This window comes from Oryzias latipes, chromosome 16, assembly GCF_053564925.1.
Source record: "Oryzias latipes strain Hd-rR chromosome 16, Olatipes_Hd-rR_3.1".
Classification (NCBI taxonomy): domain Eukaryota; kingdom Metazoa; phylum Chordata; class Actinopteri; order Beloniformes; family Adrianichthyidae; genus Oryzias; species Oryzias latipes.
The window spans coordinates 6007706-6024511 of record NC_136252.1 but is presented as its reverse complement, the minus strand read 5'-3'; positions in this window follow the sequence as shown (position 1 = coordinate 6024511).

The following is a 16806-nucleotide window of genomic DNA, read 5'->3' as shown; positions in this document are numbered from 1 at the left end:
ATTCAAAATAAAAGAAATGACATTTCAATACATAATTTGCTTTAAATTCATTTTAAAATAACTAAGTAAGAACTGCAAATGTTGTGATTTTTTGGAGGACATCTATAGGGCTGCTGCGTCTTTTAAGACAGTGGTCCTCAACCCCTGAGCCATGGAACGGGACCTTTCAGAGGGTCACTTGGTACCAGGCAACAGACAAAAAAAAATCATATATACAATAACAGATTATTTCCATTTTGTTTATTTTCAGACCCTAAAGGAAGTGTTATTTTTCAAAAACCTCCTGAATTCTGTTCACCATATCTGTCTTGGTCCTGTGACTTAAAGCGGCTACTCTGCTAAGTTAGTAGCCCACAGCTTAAAAGCTAATATTCAAACAACAAAACTTATTTAGAAAGTTTCTTTGGTGAGAAAAGAGTCAGTGAGGAAACCGGAAAAGAGCCTTTAACTTCACAGAAAAATGAAGCTGCTGTCTACAGACAAATCCAGGAGTCTTCCTCCAAATATATTGAGACATTTGTTTTTTGTTTTTTTTAACTTGTCCTGTCCAACAGCTAGGCAGGCAGATGAGAACTGAGGGCCTCTTGTGTTGGACATATTTTACTTTAACAAGAGGGGTTATTAATCTTCAGACAAACCAAAGGTATGTCTGAATAAACCCCTTTTGTAATTGAGGGCAAACTTTATTAATTTCAACCATGTTTGAAAATCTTTGGTGTTGGACCGGACGGAAAAGGAAAGAAGGGAAGAAGAGAGAGGGATGTTAGAGAGGGGAGGGGGGGGGATTAGGAGGGTGATAATAGGAGGGGGGGGGGGGGTAAGACCATGAAGCAGCATAAAGCAACAAGTTTACTGGTTGTTTATCGTTACGGTAAGGTTCAAATGTAGTACAAAAAGGGCGGGGCCTGTCCACACACACTTAAATGTTATAAACACACCTGCTAGCTGCAAAAATGTCCACATGTCAACATGTACACAAAACAGATAGTGTTCACACACGCATACCTATGCCTTAAAACCAACTAGTGTGACATATTTCATTCATTCACGCAAACTATTAGTGCAAAGGTGAGCTAACACCTGTGCTCAGGTGAGTGTTTATGTTCTTCTAAAATGGATGGTGGAATGTGAAAAGAAGGAGGGAGAGTTCCCAGCCATCCCCACACCAAGACCCCCGCCGCAGCAGCAGCGGCAGCCGGAACCCCCCCAACGCCACACGGGAGCTGGCAGGGAACAACCGCCCCCGGGCGACCAAATCCGCCACCCAGGCCAGGGCCAGCAGGACCGCCGCGAGGCCCCCAGAGTCAGAGAGCAGGGAAGCACGGGGGGAAAGAGAGCGCCGCCCCAGCCCAACCAGGAGAGCAGCCCCCCCCCCCCCCCCCCGCCGCGCCGGGAGAGCCCAATGCACACAGAGACATTTGTTACCAGTAGCTGCTCTGTGTAAATATACAGTACAGACCAAAAGTTTGGACACACCTTCCTATTCATTTAAATGAGATGGTGTGTCCAAACCTTTGTCTATACTGTATGTGGAGACTCTCAATCCATTGTTTCACACACGCAGAAAATAAAGTTGCAGTCAAGGTAGATTCCTGTTTATTCTATGTTTGAAGTTTAGAGTCTTACGATGGTTGTGTCTTTTTATTGTGCTTTATATATTTATCACACCTTAACAGTCAACTATAGTTGTTAGCATCCAGTTGTTAGCATCCACTTTAATGTTAAAGGGAAAATCTTCATCACAAAATCTAAGTTCAAACCCTTAGAATAGCCCCCCCCCCCCCCCCCATATGTACGTTTTTGTTATGCTGTATATCATAGGTATGTATTCATCTGTTTAGATCTAGATAGATACATTTTTTCCTTATTCAATACTGCTTAACCTTTGTGCTATCCTAGGCATTTTAACAATGGGAGTTGGGTCATCTAGACCCACTAGACAGTGCTCTGAACCTTTTTTCTTCAATGATTTGTGATCTTCACTGGTGTCCATGGATTACATGAAATCTTTCCACCTTCATCCACCTTTGTCATGGTAGGGAGAACACGTCAAAGTAAGGGTGGGGTCAAAGGAAGGCACAAGGGTTAAAGAAAATCCATTTAATACCGAAACATTCCAAATGTAATGCGTTAGTCCTTCCTAGAGCAAAGCAGCCTCTCATTATGATGCTGCCACCCCTGCAATTAGATACAGCACAGTGTTTTGGGTTTTGCAAACTTACTTTTTTTGTTATTCAATTCCAGGTGTGAACATTATTGTCAGAAGTCAGAGCTCTGTCTCCCCCTCTGGTCACCAGCAGGAACCGTCTCCAGAAATATAACCCTTGTGCTATCCTAGGCAATTGGGAGTGGGGTCACCTAGACCCACTAGACAGTGTGCTGCACCTTTTTTCTTCAAATGATCTTCAGTAGTGTCCATGGATTACATGAAATCCTCTCCACCTTTATCATGGTAGGGAGAACACGTCAATGTAAGGGTGGGGTCATCTGGACCCCATAGGATAGCACAAGGGATAACTACACTACATCGCCCATCAACCCCATGGTACACTTCCTGCCTGCCTGACCCTGATTTAGCTTTGTGGACTTTTGGCTGAACCAATAAACTTACTGCATTTGGATCCAGCTGTTTTATGTATTATGCCTGTTTTATAACAGTTATGACCACACATTCACAGTTCGTTTGATTTTAGTTGCATATTTTACATCAAAGTCTATCTTCATTGGTGGGCCAAAGATGCTGAGAATCTGCCAGGAAAGCATGATGAAGGTTTGAGCCCTGGGTTTTCTACCTGTGCCCTGTTGTTGCAGCAGAAAATCGTGGGATCTTTGTATATCCGGACCCAGTTTGCAAGTCTGAATGAAGTTTGACTATTATTGATGTCTTGACATAATGTTGTACTAGCTGTTGTCAACCTCCAAATGAAATTTGAACTTGAGTTAAATTATTTAAAAAAAGATTGAAATAATCTATGATTTTATTTTTAATAAAAATGATCGAGGATTTAAGGTACTTTCAAAATGTAACATTTATTTTTGAAACTTGGTGGAATACTTTTGACTAATTTTATTTTGGTGTCAGAATTAAACATTTTTTCTAAAATGTTAAATTGAGGAAAAATAAAAGTTTGGAAACAATTTTGTTTTTCCCTGGAGGGCTGTCAAAATGCTCCTCTATAGATCAGGGTCTTTTACATTTCTCACACTTGGCCAATGTGCTGGTTAATGTAGCCTAACAGTCAGATTAACCGGTCAGTAATTAAATGTTATTCATGCAGCCCCTCCCCAGACCTTTTTGCTCCTTCACTTATCTTTATGTCATTAAATTTAAAAACAAAGCCAGCCTTGAGTGTCGCGTTCAGTGATTAGAGCTGGGTTGGGACCCAATTAACGGCATGTAGCTAAACGCTCAAATAGCAAAGAAAAAAGCAGCCAAAGGGGGACATTTCCTGAGGACATAATCAAGTCTGATCACATCAGCTTTAATGGGAATTGCAATGCCTGCTGGGTAGACGTTTAAGCTAAAGGTAACAGCCTGAAAGTGTAGGAATTGTCAAGTTATTTGATCCAAAAAAGGTTTTTTTTTCTAGGAAATTTGTTAGAAAAATTGAACATTTATGTGAAACAGTGATGTTCAACATTGGAGGCCTTTTCAATTTCTTTCACTTTTCAAAATAGCTGCAGAGGTTTTGATGACTCTTCATCCTCTCCCACTATTGACTCTCATAATAGGTAGACAATCCTAAATTCCCAAATGTTTATCTCCATCATTTAAATAAGTGAGAGGCATAAATGGGATTAAGGGTTCTGTGTGGGTTGGGGGTGGGGATGGGGTCTTCTTTTATATTTTATATTGTTGAGCTTGTTTTACGTTTTTGTTCTGGTGCTAAATACTGTGTGTATGGAAAGTGCTATACAAATAAAGATTGGTTAATTTGATTTGATTATATATATATATATATATATATATATATATATATGCACAGAAATAGGTGGGAATAGAAATAGAAGATAGGAAAAATACACCCATTAAAAGAAGGATAAACGGTTTACTGTTTACACTTATTCCAAAACTGTAGAAAATACTTATTCTATACTTTAAAAATAATAGCCCTATAGAAAGTAATTTGTATAAAAAGCTTAGCAAAACGTGTATAATTGTTCATAAGTTTTATTTTTAACTATCAGTACAAGTTCCTGAAACCTTGCATCAGTCATCATAAATGCTGAGAATAATCAATCCTGCAAAAATTTGCTTGAATGCCTGTTGTCCCTGCACAACCAGGCTTTGGGGGTCCTATCATTTCCCAGTGATCCGCCTTCTTCTTTCCTTGTCTGACAGTTATGAAGATCATTTGCAGTCAGGAACATCTCTATGTACTGGATCTTCAGCTCACATTACTCTTGGGAAGTCTGGACTCTTTAAGTTGTAACCTTATGATCCTCCAGGCCAAACTTAAGAGGACACCAGAGTCTTAACCTGTCCCAACCAGCACTCTGGATTAATGCTACTCACATCCCATCACATCCTTGGCCATAACAGAGGCTCTTCAGACTGCAGAACCACAAATCTAAGGAGGCATCACTGGACCCAAGACCTGCCTGAGTTTATCCATAGCCTCAGGTTCTTTGACTTCACAGACCAGCTCTGATGGCCTCAGGGAAGAGAAACAGCAGCACCAGAGAGGAGGAGAGAGGATGATTGACCCAGAAACAGGAAGAGCTCAGACACTGGGTGGTCACATAACCAAAAAAAAGCTTTTGGTCATTTTTGCAATTCAGAGGTTTGCTTGTGACTGAAGTGGGGCAGGTTACTTCCAGACTGTGTAACTTACAGATACAGCCATAACTACAGAAAAACATGATCATGCAGATTTTTAAAAACAGTTTACAAGTGAAGGTGCCTACAGATAGAGGGGGTGTAGAAACTGAAAAACCACATAAATAAGAACTACAAAGAAACGCTTCTGTGTGTCGGTATGTGGCCCTAAGCTTTGGAATGGGTTAAGCAAGGATGCACACGTATTCATCAATTCAAGAAAATGTAAAACACATAAAATAGAGCTGAGGGGGCTAAAAGGTTAACTTTTTAATGACTTTTTTTTGCAATGAGAAACTTTTCATTTTTTCACGTAGAACAGAAACACATCTAAATACATTTTTACAAAATTACTGTGAATTTCATTTTTTTTTTGTCAAAATTAAATTTTGATTCACTGCAAATGTTACATATTATTCACTTTTAAATGCTTAAAGTAAACTTTAAAATTACACAACTCTATAAGAACATAACACAAATAGTTATCTTAAGTCAAAAGTACAAACCACTGTGGTTTTGATCACAGAAACAAATCTTTTTTTCTTGTGTGGCCCTGAGGGCTCTGAAGGTCAAGTACCCACATCTTATTGCCATGGGCTTACAATGGCTTGTAATGTCATTTAGAGAATCACCATCAAGAGATCATAGTTCTTGTGAAGTGATTGAGGCTGCATATCATTGTTTTTATATCAGGAGCCTGTGGGACGCATATGGTTGGCGTACCGGACTTTGGACATGCCTGACTTGGTTTCCTACATTTTGGGACCTACTCTGCAAGTTCCTGACAGAATTCATGAGAACTACATTTATCAAAGGGGTTCAGCTGCTCTAATTAATATGCAGGACTTGTTTATTAGTGGGGTGGAAAGATAACACATCAGTGCAGCATGGAAACCAATGATATTTTTGCGTTCATTCATCTTTCATTCATTCAGTCATTCATCTTCTTCCGTTTTATCCCTTTCAGGGTCACAGCCTGCCTGAGCCTATCCTGGCCACTTGTGGGCGAAAGCAGAGTACACCCTGGACAGTTCGCCAGTCTGTCGCAGGGCCACAATCACACACCCATTCACACTCACACTCACACCTAGGGACAATTTAGAGTTGCCAGCTGACCTTTTTTATGACCATTTTTTGACCATTTTTATGTTGTTTTTTTATAAAGTGAATCCTAGTTGGATTTATGGAGCATTTCAAAAACTGCTGATCTACTGGGATTTTCACCCACAATCAGATGGACTAAAGCAGCAGAAGAAAACACTAGGTACCACTCCTGTCAGCCAAGAACAGTAAATGAGGCAATAATTTACACAGACTCACCAAAACTGGACAATGGCAGTTTTGCCAGAGTCTCCTTTTCTGCTGCTGCTACATTCAGATGATAGGGTCAAAATTTGGCATCAACGACATGAAAGCATGGATCCATCCTGCCTTGTATTAACCGTTCATGCTGGTGGTGGTGGTATAATGGTGTGGGAGATATTTTCTTGGCAAACTTTGGGCCCTTGCCAACTCTGCATGGTTTTGGCTTCCACAGTCACCGGGGGCCTCATTTATAAAACTTTGCGTAGGATTTGCGTCAGAAGTGGCGTACGGATGAAACATAGGACGTGCGTATGCACAGAAATATTCGGATTTATAAAACCGTGCGCACGCAAATCCTACGCATCTTTCCCTTAATAAATCACAACCAATTCTAAATGCAGCGCAGCTTTTGCGGCTTCATGACACGCCCATAGTTGCCCATAAATAGTCTGTGAAATGAATATTCATTGATTGCGAAACCATGGCAAACACTGAGAGGAAATGAAAAAAACGTAACTTCACTCAATGTGAAGTAGAAGTTATCGTTGTGTGGGGGGTGGGGGGGAACACCGAAGCTGACCCCTCTTGATGAGAGACTGGCGTTAATAATTGGGGAATCCCTTTTAAGTGGAGTGGTGACTGAGGCGCAGGGGGAACACCGACGCGCCAGATGCACCGGGTGACACACCCCCAAAAGCCCGCAGAGGTCCAACAGGACGCCTCGAGGAAGTCGGAACCGGCTCATAAGCCACTCGTCCTCGTTTTCCAACAAGTCTCCTTGCTGTCTAAAGATGCGTTCACTCCGAATTCTTCCATTTGCCACATCTTCTAAGAGCGCAAGATCAGCCATTGTGCGTCATTACGCATTGTGATGGGGCATTTTATTTCTATCCATTTATTGCATCTGACAAGCTACAGATGTCGGTAATAATCGACGTGGAAATGGGAAATTGATCAGCGCAAATGTAATTTCTTGTTGCTTTCTGAATGGTTGAGACATACGCCATACATAACTAAACTAACTAAACTAAAGGCATATGCATGTATACCATAATTCCATAGCTTATGAAGAAATGTTTTACTATGAAAACAACTTTCCCCAGTGGACAATTAATACATCTCTCTCTGTCTATCCATCTGTCTGTCTAATTGCACCTAAATCTGCTCTGCAAGACGGACACATTGACGGGAATATCAGTTTTGTACATTATTTCGTTCTGTTAACTATATTATTTATGAGGATGAATTGCACAACATGCCAATATTGCAGAACATATTTCACTTTTCTTTCTGCAAATAAGTGTTCATTTGAATTTCTGTTGTAATTTTCGTTTGATTTTTTTGTTTGTTTCACTGCTGATCGATCAAACGGGTGTTCGTGTAGGCTGTTAATTGTAAGACTTGCTTTGTGAAGTCTTCATGTTATTTATGAGAGGCAGTATTGTCATTTTCACTTTCACGTGTTTCTTCCATCTGCCGACGGTGTCGCCGTTTCTCATTTCACCCATTTTGTGTATACGCCTGGGTCAGAGCTTGTGTGAAGGACCGCACATTTTCCCGTCAAGTTTGCTTTTTATAAATCTCAATTATTGCGTAGAATGGCGTACGCTTTCTTTTGTGCGCACCCAACGTTTATAAATGAGGCCCCAGATCTCAACCCAGTAGATCCCCTTTGGGATGTGGTGAAACGGGAGATTGGCATCATGAATATGCAGCCGACTATCTGCAGTAACTGTGTGATGCTATCGTGTCAATATGGACCAAACTCTCTGGCAAATGTTTTCAGTACCTTGTTGAATCTATGCCACCAAGGATTAAGGCAATTCTGAAGGCAAAAGGGACCCAACCAAGGTGTACCTAATAAAGTGGCTGGTATAGAAAGGTTTTCAGTATATGAGCCCGCCTTCAGTTTCAGCAGAACTGTCATTGTGCGATAATGTGATCATATTAGACCATGTTTCCAATTATTTTGCTCACTGTTTAGAGGTATTGTGCTCAAGGCTGTTGGGGCAGTGAAGCTGGGCCTCCAGACCATTGTGCCTCTCCACAAAAGATAATTAGCCATCCACCTATTTGCAGCCTAAGGACAACCACACCGTGGTTCAATTCGAACAGTTGATTTTCAATAATTGACCTGTTCTGCTTGTATGTATTTCAGATTAAGAATTCATCAAACCTGTGCATTCATTCGCCTTTTTTGTTTTGTTTTTGGCCATGAACAGTGTAGCAAGTGTTTAAAAATAGCGTAATCACAGGCCCATTATGGAAGAACACACATGGGGATTTTTACTTTTTCCCATTGTACCAGGCAAATTTGGGATGCTTTGTTACCCGAATGTGTGAAGTCAGAGTTCAAAAACAATATTTTGTTTTTACTAGAGTTTTTTTGTTTGTGTAATGTTTAATACAGGACTTTCCAGTTAAATTATTATTTCTAGATGATTTTTATCCTTTAATGGAAGAGGATGACAATAAATACACTTGTTTGTTTATGTCGACTATAGAGCTACACACTAAAAAGTAACTGAGCCAAAATTTTCATTTATATCAAAGAAGAATCATTTGAAATGAACAATACAAATCAATAGTGTTCTGCACTGATCTTCTTTATTGTTTCTAATTGACTTGGGATATCAAAGTCATTAAATCCCCTTTTTCAATTTAAAGCTGTTTATAGACACAAGCTGCAATCCTTTGACTTCCAGAATGAAACTCTTGATAAAAACAAACAGAAAATTGACAGAATCAATAAGTTTGGTAAGTTTTGCATTGGAACACATAGCAAAATTTCTTAACATTAATATAGTTTTACAATTTTTTTGTTGTGATGTTGATTACAAACAACAGCAAAAGCACAAAAGAGATATGATCAGCATTTGCTATCAACTTGTTTGATGATGTTTTGATGTTTCCTTTTAAATGCCTGCCTCCTTGTTTCACTCGACAACTAAAACCTTGTCATGTGTCATGTGAATGCACTTGTCTGATTTACCAAGCCAATCTGAGGTCACATTTAGGACAATCCATGGACAGGATACGAGGCATAGAAATAAAAAATGTTCCCTATATTTTCCTTCACATTTTTACTTTTTGTAATCTGCACAGGGAGTTGACAAAACTGAGCTACGATTTTCTCTGCAGTTATGTTCTAACCCTTTGGAGCTTTTTGGATTTACCTGCAGAAATATAGAAAATATTTGTTTGACCTTAAAATATCCCGGGTTTGTTTTTTATATTTTAGGTTTTTTGGGTGGGATTTGCCTAAAAAAGTTATTCATCTGTCTGGGATGACCCTTTTGATTAAAAACATAGTCTGGCTTTTGGCGGGGGGTTAAGGGAGTACAGATACAGAGAGGGGGAGGCAGGAGGTTCAGGGAAACAAGATATTTAATAACAAAAACTAACACAGGAGGGTTATAGTAGGACGGGGGGGGATAAGCCCATGAAGCAGCATAGAGCAGCAAGTTTACTGGTTGTTTATCATTACGGAAAGGTTCAAACGTAGTACAAAAAGGGCGGGGCCAGTCCACACACACACTCAAATGTTATCAACACACCTGTTGGCTGCAAAAATGTCCACATTTCAACATGGACACAAAACAGATAGTGTTCACACACGCATACTTATGCCTTAAAACCAAATAGTGTGAAATATTTCATTCATTCAATCACGCAAACTATTAGTGCAAAGGTGAGCTAACACCTGTGCTCAGGTGTGTGTTTATGTTCTTCTAAAATGGATGGTGGAATGTGAAAAGAAGGAGGGAGAGTGCCCAGCCATCCCCACACCAAGACCCCCGCCGCAGCAGCCAGAACCGCCCAACGCCACACGGCAGCAGGCACAGAACAACCGCCCCCCGGGCGACCAAATCCGCCACCCAGGCCAGGGCCAGCAGGACCGCCGCAAGGCCCCCAGAGCCAGAGAGCAGGGAGGCATGGGGGGAAAGAGAGCGCCGCCCCAGCCCAACCAGGAGAGCAGCCCCCCGCCACGCCAGGAGAGCCCAACGCAGGTCCCCACCGGAGAAGGGCGCCCACAGCCCCAGACAAGCACCCCATCACCACCCACGAGTTCTGGGCATCCCCCCGCCCCAACCCCAGGTACGAACCAGGACCCCCCAAGGGAGACCCCCTCCACACTCCAGGCAGCCACCCACCCGGCCCACGGTTGGTCCAGGGAGGAGCAAGGCAGGGGCCAGCCGCCCCGCCCAGGAGGGGAGCACCCTGGGGAAAAAGGGGGCCCACAAGGGGTGTTGTAAACATGGCCCGACCAGGCTCGGCCACAGTTGGAAATTTGGCAGGGCCAATGTCATTTTTAATCATATCAGTGTTTTAATTATCAATAATTTCTTTTTGCTACAACATAGTTTGCTGCAACACATTTAAATACTTTAATTAGAATTTTAGTTCATCCAACATATTTTATTTAGTCAATATCATCATATTTTATAGCTAATGCTCTGCTTTAAACCAGTGATTTTTAACCTTTTTTAGCCAAGGGCAAGGCACACTTTATCCTTGACAAAAATCCCGCAGCACACCAGCATCCAAAAATTGAAAAAAAAAGGAGAAACTCATAGTATGTATTGATCTACAGTCCCTTTGCAATCTCACATGCATTTTTGTGATAATTGTGGCAGAAAAAGCTGGAAGTTGCAGCTGTTTTTTTTCCAAAAGATGTAATAAAAGTTAAGTTAGTTTTCATTATTTTTTAACTAAATTACTCGAAATTTTACCCTGGTAGTTGTTCCCTACAGTTTATTAAAATGCAATTTTATGTAACCTCACAAAAAAACAAATATATTCTTTCTAAATAGTGATTTATTTTTTTAAATATTTCTTTTAATGTTGGTGAAAAAGCAATTGTAATTTTTGAAAACAATTGATCACAAGATGTTTGATAAATTTTGCACAAAAAACTAACATTATATTTATGTTTTCTGTAGCTGCGCAAAAAAGTGAACATGTTGAAGTTTTATTATATTTTCTTTTGTCTGATTCAAAAATAACAAAAATATTTTTTTTAATTTTAGATGATAAAATTGTTTCAGTGTAGTTTAATTGCGTCTGTTGGCCTTAATCCTGTTTCTTAAAACCCTTATGCTATCTTAGATGACCCCGCCCTTACATTGACGTGTTCTCCCTACCATGACAAAGGTGGATAAAGGTGGAAAGATTTCATGTAATCCATGGACACCAGTGAAGATCACAAATCATTGAAGAAAAAAGGTTCAGAGCACTGTCTAGTGGGTCTAGATGACCCAACTACCAAAGTTAAAGTGCCTAGGATAGCACAAGAGTTACATTTTGTTTTTACTTCTTGTTACATTTTACATATAAAACAATCCAGACGTTATTAGAAAAGTGTTTCAGTTAGAAAGATGACTTGGACCAAACTCTGGGATGTTTGGATGTTAATAAACACAAACTTTGAAGGAGAACTTAACTGTTGACCTCTGACCTCTGATTTCATCAAGAAGATTGAAAAACTGTTTGATGTGTGTTCATTGTGGTTTCAAGGGAAGACTCATTTTACGCTGAGACGTTGTCACTTTAACCCTATGCATCATGGGAGATGTAGTGCAAAAACCCATGCCAATGCCAGAAAGACTTCCGTCTCAGATACCGGATCCGGTGTAAAACTACACAGCTAAAGACGAGCTTTAGCTGGTATTTTTGTTGGAACTGAGAGACTTTACGAGCTAAATTAGAACAAGGAAGTGAAGGCTTTAACCACTTCTGATTGGTCAGACTGACAACGGATGTTTAAGCCTCCAACAATGATTCGAGGAGAGAGTTAAAGGGGCGGGACTTTTCCGAAAACAAAGCTCAAGCTGCGGCTAAATCGCGGTACCGTCATTCTTGTCTAAATATCTTTAACAAGCCTTTTTACAATCTTTCATATTCCTAACTACTCAGTGTTTTATCAGGGCCTGTTTGGATGAACACAGAGCTGATATCCTGGAGATGGAAAATGTTTTTAGATCAGTGAATGGGTAATTTCCCACTGTACACCTGACCATAACTCACCGCATAGTGTGCCGGTTGAAAAACACTGATTTAAACAACAAATAAATAAAGGAAAGTTTACAGATGCATGTGGCAAAAACTGAATGAGGTTCAACGGAATGTTTTATGGAGCTTTAGCCCTGTGTACAACTGGTACTAAGTGAAGTTAGCAGCAAACTAGCTAGTTTTCTTCCCATTTCATTTCTATGTTTCTATTTTTTATAGGTCAGAGTTCACCAAGTGAGCGGCTGGTAAATCTGCGGTACTTTTCCAGGGGTTCGGTTTGTCTCAGTTTTTGTTTGGCTTCAAAGGCTGTGTGCGTGAAACCAAATCAGATGAGCTGAGAGATTCATTAGCACTCAAACCAAAGTTCTTGATTTCTTTTTCTCAGGTGGACTTAAGCACTTAATGGGATAACACAGCAAGAGCATGTGCATACTGCAAATGACAAATAAAACCGGCCACCTCACTCCTGCAGACCACATCAAAGGGAACCTGGTTATTAATGAGAGACTGGAGGACAGTGCACTGCATTACCATCACATACAACTCACTGCTTTCATCTACATCCTGCAACAAATACACATTTATTTGTAACCACAAAGGCCAAGACAGACAAACTACTTTCTTTACCCATAACAACCAGAATCTCTCATTGCCTCTCACAATTAATTAGGCAACTTATTGAGCTCAAGATGCAATATGCATGCTAATTTAATGGGTTGTGTCTGGTTTCAGAGAAAAGAGGAGATGCTTTGATGTTTACAAAACTTGGCAGTAAATCACTGGCGGCGAACAATTACAGAATTAATGAAAATCAGGGAGACAATTGCAAAGGTTATTGTTGCAAATGCATAGATGGTAATATCTTAAAATGCCTGCTTGATGAATGTGATTTTAGCAGAGTGCATTCAGTTTAACAATCAGTGCTCTAATACTGGTCATGAGGGCATCAGCAGTGATGGTGGCCTTTCCTTTCTTTGTAAATAAGACCTGTTTATTTTGGAGCAGGTTCCTGTTTGGAGAAAAGAAGATTCAAATTTAGCCCCCTGCAGTGGGGATTACCGGTATATTATATGGATAAAATACACTGTCAATATCTAAGAGTTTCTACATCTGTGAAAACTTTTAAATCTAAATTTAAGACACATCTTTTTAACCTAACATATTTTAACATATTTATATGCCCTTTAAGTATTTTTTGTCTTTTTTGTGCTTAATCATTTGCAATTTTTCCCCCAAATCTATCTTTAAGCAATACAGTGCCTCCTCAAAGTAATAGCTACAGCCTTTCCTTCCAATTTTATTTGTCTTTTGATTGTTGTTGCTTTTAGGGACTGCCGTGGTGCAGTGGTAGGGCAGTTGACCTCTGATCGGAAGATTGCAAGTTCATTTCCCGCCTTGCCTGCTCATATGCCGAAGTGCCCTTGGGAAGATGCTGAACCCCACCCTGCCCCCTGGTGTAAGGTTGGTGCCAGTGTAGCCTCTATCAGTGTGTGAATGGAACCTTGACTGTAAAGCACCTAGGCCTAGGGCTTTCAAGGAAGGTTGAAAAAACACTATACAAGTCTACGCCATTTACCATTTCAATCGTATAAGTACTGGCATCACACATCATCTCTGATAGTGTTTTATTATTTACAAGTCATTCTCATTCTAAGGAGAATGACTTGGAACAATGTTTGTTATTGTATTTGCTGTGATTTATTGGTTCATTTTTTTTATCCATTCCGTTTATCTTTTACAGGAAAGAACAAATGTACTTGGATGTGTCTTGAATGTTCTATGTATGTTTCAACAAGCTACACAAAAGTGAAAGTAAGCTCATGCTTTTTTAGTGACATTATTCTTTATGTATATTTTAATATTCTTTTGACAGGCAGTCTTTTGATCAGCAGGCAGTCTTTAATTACAGCATCACTTAGTTTTGGCATTACAATTTCGTTAGTTGCCTGTTTGCTTATTAATGAATCAAAAGAAAATCAATTTAACACCATTTAAAGTACTTTTTGTACGCAGTCAATGTATGAGGTCAATGTATGACCACATTTATTTATTAACTTGACCTGAGCTCCCTCTTTCTGATTTCTATGACTTTTATTTTATTGATCAATATTTAGATTTAAGATTTTTCTGCATTTTATGTTTGACTTCCATGAAAGAGAGTACCGGCACTTCTTTTTGTCCAATTAAAGCACTGGTACTTACCACAAGCAACATATTAACTTAACGCGTACAAACCCAGGGGGTACAACATAAATACCAAGTAGGTACGGTATTATATAAATACCAACAAAACTACCATGTAATTACCAGTTAAATATCATGTAAGTACCATACTATAAAAGCACATCTTTCATCACTCAAAAAAGTATTTTTTCTTCATATCATATTTGCATTTAGTGTATAAATGGGATAATAAATTCTGATTCCCATCCGTACAGTTTTAATCAGTGCATAAAATAAGGGAGTGCACTCCAGTTTGAGTTCCACTTCAAGTCCTTGGACTGACTTGTTTGCATGATGGAGCAGAAATAAGTGATTTGGGTCACATGCAAATGTCTTGCTTGTCTTAACTCCAACATGTGTCGATCCATCTGGAGCTTGCTACAGAATGATAAGCACAAGCCTGGCCAGCATGTGTCGTTATTCGAAAGGCGGCAAAGACATGCTCAACGGCTAAAGGCAACGTGCTGCAGAGAACCTCAACCAAAGTGGGTCAAACAAGAAGCATTTCTTTGTATGACGTCTTTATCCTGACAAACCTGCTTATCTAACCTGAAATAAAATGTTTTGGTCAGTTTTTGTTTTTTAATCATCAAAGATGCAACCGAGTAACCTGATTTAACAAAATGCTGGTTTTCTTCAGTGTTCAGTGAGAGCTGCAGGGAATAGTGTCTGTGCACCCTGTGTTACAAGAAAAATTAATTAAACAAGACTTGAGGTTGTGATCACACATGTCAGCTCAGATCTCAGAGCACAAATCCTCATGCTGAGCGCAGGGCCTTGTCTGATTATGGAAGAGTTGTCAAGGCGTTGGCGCTCCTGCTTGGTGCGCGTGGTACCCGCCCGAGAAACAACAGGCTGTCAGAAACCTGCGTCCACCACTGCCTCTCAGGCTAAAACCTGTGCGACGTGCAGGCCTCACAAACTGTTGCCGAGACAGACGCGTCTCTCTGGATTAAAGGTAGAATTATTCACAAGTGGTACAAGCGCTGCTGAATAGATAACAAAACTCCCTCCGGCTACCTGGCAGGAGGCAGAGTTTGCTGAGAAAAAAAAGGTCATTTTTGTGTTGCAAATTGAGTCCTTACTTCCATGTGATGTCAATTCTTTTGTTTCCAGGAAGTTAATTACTCTTTCTTTTTTTCTATACCATCACAGAGTAGGTAAAAATGCTTGAATGTGCTGAATTTGAATGGATCAGACTCCTATCAAGACCTTTAAGGTGATCCATTTTTCATCCCATGCATCACCTTGTAATAAAGACGTCAAAACAAAGGGCTCAAACAGATGCCAGATATGGATTTTTTTACTGACAACACAAGAGTAGCTGTGTAAAGAAGCCTGCTCCTGGTTTGTTGAAGTCCCACTCCATTTAAATTTTGACCTGTTTTTTTAAGTGTTTCTAGTGGTCTTTTAATTAAAATTATACTGTTTTTAACTAAAAGAAAAGAAAAAAACTGAGTCATTTTCTAAGACATATTTTCTGCAGAGCCACAAAAGTTCACCTTTGTGTAGAGGGTGGGACTGTTTACACTCTCTCCCGCCTGCCTACAGCCCCTCACAACCCCAACCTAACATTACTGGTACATTACGGCAATCCAGACATACAGTTTAGACCCAGATTCCAGCTCAGACGAGGAAAACAAAGACGAACATGGATATATTTGTCTGCAAGCAGATGCATGGATCAGTGAACGTGTTGTACGCCTTGTGTATTTTTAATAAAGAAATGCAATTTTAAGCTCAATTTTCTTTACATATGTCCTCCATCATCAGAAAAATTACACAAGAAAATGTTAAAAACACAAAAAAAACACTATTTTTATTGGAGTGGGTCTCTAAGTATTAGGCAGATGGAGGGAAAACGGATAATAACTATTTACAAAACGAAAGTGAGGAGACATTTCTGTCACTCATGTTCCTCACAATGTCTTGCTCTTTCAACATGACTTCTACAGAACAGATTTTTGTTAGAAAAGCCATGGAGCATAGGTAAAGTCCGTGAAAGGAGCCTTTATAAAAAGTGGAAACAACAGAAAGTATTTCGCCTCCTAATAGAGCCTTTTGTGCAAAGACCTTTTCACACCGTGAAGTTTATTTCAGAGAAGCACAGAAAAGTTGTAATGTTGGCAGCATTCCTTTCATATTTACTGGTTGCTTTCTGCAATCAATACATCTCAACTTTTCATCCTGCCACCCTCAGCTCTGGTAAATCGCTTCCTCTCGCTCGTTCTTTGTGTGCGAGAGGAAAGAACGGCACACAGGTGCACAGAAAATCCTTGAAGTGTAAACTGTTGTCCAGCAGTCGACAGCGATGCTGCACAATTAAAATAGCTAACATTAGGTGGCCGAAACAAAAAAAAAAGAAAAAAAACTAGACCTTCAGACTCCTTTATTTGACAGAGATTGTGTGCCTGTGTGTGTGCCTTCAGAATTTCATACAGTTAACT